General features: G+C 58.2%; 4 non-coding genes across 4 annotated transcripts; all 4 read left to right on the top strand.

Moving 5' to 3' along the window:
- The first annotated feature begins 459 nt into the window (after positions 1-459).
- TRNAK-CUU lies at positions 460-532 on the top strand. Its single transcript has one exon. It is a non-coding gene; the product is annotated as a tRNA-Lys (tRNA).
- Positions 533-1,697: 1,165 nt separating this feature from the next.
- TRNAP-UGG lies at positions 1,698-1,769 on the top strand. Its single transcript has one exon. It is a non-coding gene; the product is annotated as a tRNA-Pro (tRNA).
- Positions 1,770-2,550: 781 nt separating this feature from the next.
- TRNAP-AGG lies at positions 2,551-2,622 on the top strand. The gene has a single exon. It is a non-coding gene; the product is annotated as a tRNA-Pro (tRNA).
- A 737-nt stretch (positions 2,623-3,359) lies between these two features.
- Positions 3,360-3,432, top strand: TRNAK-CUU. The gene has a single exon. It is a non-coding gene; the product is annotated as a tRNA-Lys (tRNA).
- Positions 3,433-4,311: the final 879 nt, after the last annotated feature.

Raw genomic sequence — 4,311 nt, forward strand, 5'->3', positions numbered from 1 at the left:
AGAGGTCCCGGGTTCAAATCCCGGACGAGCCCTGCTTTTCTTCCCCACTTGCGGGTCTCAGGGCCCACTCTGTGCCTCCCCTTGTCGTCGTTTCAAAATTTTCATTGAGGCCCAGTAGCCAAAGTGTCTCCACGAGTGTCTTAACAAGCTACTTTTTCAGTCCGAGTTCCAGGCACGGAAGGTTGAGAGGTTCCTTTCCTCTACATCAAGAGCCGGTGGTTCTTCGCTTGCAGGTCTCTGAACCGTCAAGCCTGGGCCCCACAGTCCCAGGTCAGGAGGCCAGGATATCGGCGTGCAGAGAGGTGATGCGCTGTTGGCGTTTGCGTCTGGAGCCCAGCCCCGCCTCAAATCCAGTCACCCCATGGCCCCGCTGACCCCGGGACTTACTCCATCCTGTCATTTGGGGCGGTCCACAGCCGTCAAGTTCCGACACTTGTCTGCAGACGGCTCTGTGCAGCCGCCCGGCTAGCTCAGTCGGTAGAGCATGAGACTCTTAATCTCAGGGTCGTGGGTTCGAGCCCCACGTTGGGCGTAGTTTTTGCCACCTATTTGGATTCTTGGCTCACGTGGGTTGGTCTTCTGCTCCCAGCTGTAGATTTCCGATTTAAAACTGCCCTGTTGGAGGCACAGGGTGCAGACATACAGATTCCTGCTCACCTTAGGAAGCCAGCCTGGGTCCTGCCCTCAGAGTTGTCTGCTCTTTGTAGCAGATGGGCCTCTATTCGGGATAGCTAGACTCCCATTTATGGAAGGTCAAGGGAGTAAGCCGTCTACGGGGTCGCACAGAGTCGGACACGACTGAAGTGACTTAGCAGCAAGGGAGTAAGCAGGTCAGGACAAAGCAAGAACCAACGCCCTTTAAGGGTCACAAGGGTTTTCCTCCTCAGGGAACACTGCTGCTGCTGCTGCTGCTAAGTCGCTTCAGTTGTGTCCGACTCTGTGCGACAGCATAGACGGCAGCCCACCAGGCTCCTCTGTCCAAGGGATTCTCCAGGGAAGAACACTGGAGTGGGTTGCCATTTCCTCCTCCAATGCATGAAAGTGAAAAGTCAAAGTGAAGTCGCTCAGTCGTGTCCGACTCAGCGACCCCATGGACTGCAGCCTACCAGGCTCCTCTGTCCATGGGATTCTCCAGGCAAGAGTACTGAAGTGGGGTGCCATTGCCTTCTCCACCACCAGGACTGGTTCTAATCAAAATACAAAAGAGTGTAAAAACCTGAGCCCCTCCTCCTTCCCCTGGACCTGGGATCCATGGCCGGAAACCGCCTCCCCCTCCTCCTCTCGCTCAAAAACGTTGCACCGTTGGGGCAGAATTGGATTCAGAAATCTAGGGTTCTTCCAGAATCTGTTTTCCTCACTTCCTCAGGAGGCCCAGGCACCGCCCCACCCCCCACCCCCCATCGGTCCCCGTGTGAGGACGACTGCAGGCGAGGTGTTCTGGGCGGCCAGTCTCCTGCCTCCATTTGAGGCCAAAACTGATCAGAGCTGCAGCTGCGGGGTCTCCCTCCAGCTCCCGCCGCAAGAGGAGCAGATAATCTAACCGTCTGTCTGCAACCGGAGTTCGGCTGCGAACCCGCGACCTCAAGAACCCACAGAGCGGGTTTCGCAGGTGCACACACTGACAACTGAGCTACAGCGGCGAGCTTCTCGGGAGTCACCTGCAGAGGGACGGGGGGAGGGGGTGGGAGGTGTGTGTTGGCTCGTTGGTCTAGGGGTATGATTCTCGCTTTGGGTGCGAGAGGTCCCGGGTTCAAATCCCGGACGAGCCCGTCCTTTTTCTTTAAGAGGACTGAAGGCAGACCTGGTGGAAGCTTCGGGGAGACGCAAGGCGCGCCTAGGGCATCTGAGGCCAGGACCGCTGCTGTCCGGCCGAATCAGTCGGTAGAACAAAGCGACTCTCACATTCAGCCTCGGGGGTTGGGGGCCCCACGTCCGAAGAGAGCTGTCTTGGTTTTGACCTGCGGGGGCGGGAGCGGGGAGCTGAGCCGGGAGAAGCGCTAGCAGCACGGGAGGCCGAGGCGGAGGCGGTGTCCTCTCGATGCACTCCGCCGGCATTTGTTGAGCGATCACCCGGGGCCACGTCTTGGGGGTTCGGCCGCCCGCAAAGCGAGCGTCCCAGAGATCGAGGCTCCGGGACCCTCCGCGCCCCCGCCCGCTCTCGAGCGCTCCCCACCTGCACGCGCGACCCGGAGTCCCTCGCCGGCTTTGTCCAGCGGGTCCCCTGCGCTCGCGGCTGCGAGGTGGCCTGCGAAGTGACCGATGAGCGGCGCGGGGACAGAGGCCGACCGCCCTTCCTGGTCCGGGGCTCTCTGTCGCCCGACGGCGGAGGGGAGGCGGCGCGGACCCCGGACTGTCGGAGCGCAGGGGCTTCTGTCCGTTTTGCCTGCCCAGGAGCTCTGGGTTTTCTCCGCGCGCGTCATTCCTGGAACCCCGCACTTCCCAGTGGGTCTGAAATTGGGGTCTCCCTTTCGCACCACCTCACTGGCGTCGCGGGTCCAGCTCCTAGACACCACGGCATCAGAGAGGGGAGCAAAAACCCATAGTGTGTGCGGCTCGTTGGTCTAGGGGTATGATTCTCGCTTAGGGTGCGAGAGGTCCCGGGTTCAAATCCCGGACGAGCCCTGCTTTTCTTCCCCACTTGCGGGTCTCAGGGCCCACTCTGTGCCTCCCCTTGTCGTCGTTTCAAAATTTTCATTGAGGCCCAGTAGCCAAAGTGTCTCCACGAGTGTCTTAACAAGCTACTTTTTCAGTCCGAGTTCCAGGCACGGAAGACTGAGAGAGGTTCCCTTCTTCTGCATCAAGAGCCGGTGGTTCTCCGCTTGCAGGTCTCTGAACCGTCAAGCCTGGGCCCCACAGTCCCAGGTCAGGAGGCCAGGATATCGGCGTGCAGAGGTGATGCGCTGTTGGCGTTTGCGTCTGGAGCCCAGCCCCGCCTCAAATCCAGTCACCCCATGGCTCCGCTGACCCCGGGACTTACTCCATCCTGCATTTGAGGCGGTCCACAGCCGTGGGAGAAGGCAATGGCAGCCCACTCCAGTACTCTTGCCTGGAAAATCCCATGGACAGAGGAGCCTGGTGGGCTGCGGTCCATGGGGTCGCTGGGAGTCGGACACGACTGTATAACTTTCAAGTAGACAACCTAAGCGACTTCACTTTCACTTTTCACTTTCATGCATTGGAGAAGGAAATGGAAAGCCATTCCACGTGTTCTTGCCTGGAGAAGTCCCAAGGACGGGGGAGGCCTGGTGGGCTGCCGTCTCTGGGGTCGCACAGAGTCAGACACGACTGAAGCGACTTAGCAGCAGCAGCAGCACAGCCGTCAAATTCCGACACCTGTCTGCAGGTGGCTCTGTGCGGCCGCCCAGCTAGCTCAGTCGGTAGAGCATGAGACTCTTAATCTCAGGGTCGTGGGTTCGAGCCCCACGTTGGGCGTAGTTTTTGCCGCCTATTTGGATTCCTGCCCCACATGGGTTGGTCTTCTGCTCCCAGGTGTCCATTCCCGACTAAAAAGTGCCCTGTTGGAGGCACAGGGTGCAGACACACACAAATTTCTGATCTCCATTGATGCTTTTGAAATGTGTTGTTCGAGAAGACCCTTAAGACTCCCTTGCACTACGAGGAGATCAAACCAGTCCATCCTAAAGGAAATCAACCCTGAATATTCATTGGAAGGACTGATGCTGAAGCTCCAATCCTTTGGCCACCTGATGCCAAGAGCCAACTCATTGGAAAAGACCCTGATGTTGGGAAAAACTGAAGGCAGGAGGAGAAGGGGGTGGCAGAGGATGATGGTTGGATGGCATCATTGAATCAATGACCGTGAGTTAGAGCAAACTCCTGGAGTTGATGATGGACGGGGAGGCCTGGCGTGCTGACGTCCATGGGGTCACATAGAGTCGGACACGACTGAGCGGCTGAACAACAGCGGAAGCCATGCTGGGTCCTGCCCTCGTCCTTGTCAGCGCCTTGTACCGGTTGGGTCTCTCATGGGGGCTTGTAGACTCCTATTCCTGGAAGGTCAAGAAAGTAAGCCGATCAGGACAAGGCAAGAATCAACGCCATTTAAGGCTCACAGGGGTTTTCCTCCTCAGGGAACACTGGTCCCAATTTAAAAAAACAAAGTGTGAAAACCTGAGCCTCTCCTCCTTCCCCTGGACCAGGGAGCCATGGCTGGAAACCGCCCCCCGCTCCTCCTCTAGTTCAGTCACGCTGCTCCGTTGGGGCAGAATTGGATTCAGGTGTCGATTAACTAGAGGAATATAGGATTCTTCCAGAATCTGTTTTGCCCGCCTCCCTCACTCAGGCCTCCCT

This window comes from Bison bison, unplaced genomic scaffold (assembly GCF_000754665.1).
Source record: "Bison bison bison isolate TAMUID 2011002044 unplaced genomic scaffold, Bison_UMD1.0 scf7180017864144, whole genome shotgun sequence".
NCBI lineage: Eukaryota > Metazoa > Chordata > Mammalia > Artiodactyla > Bovidae > Bison > Bison bison.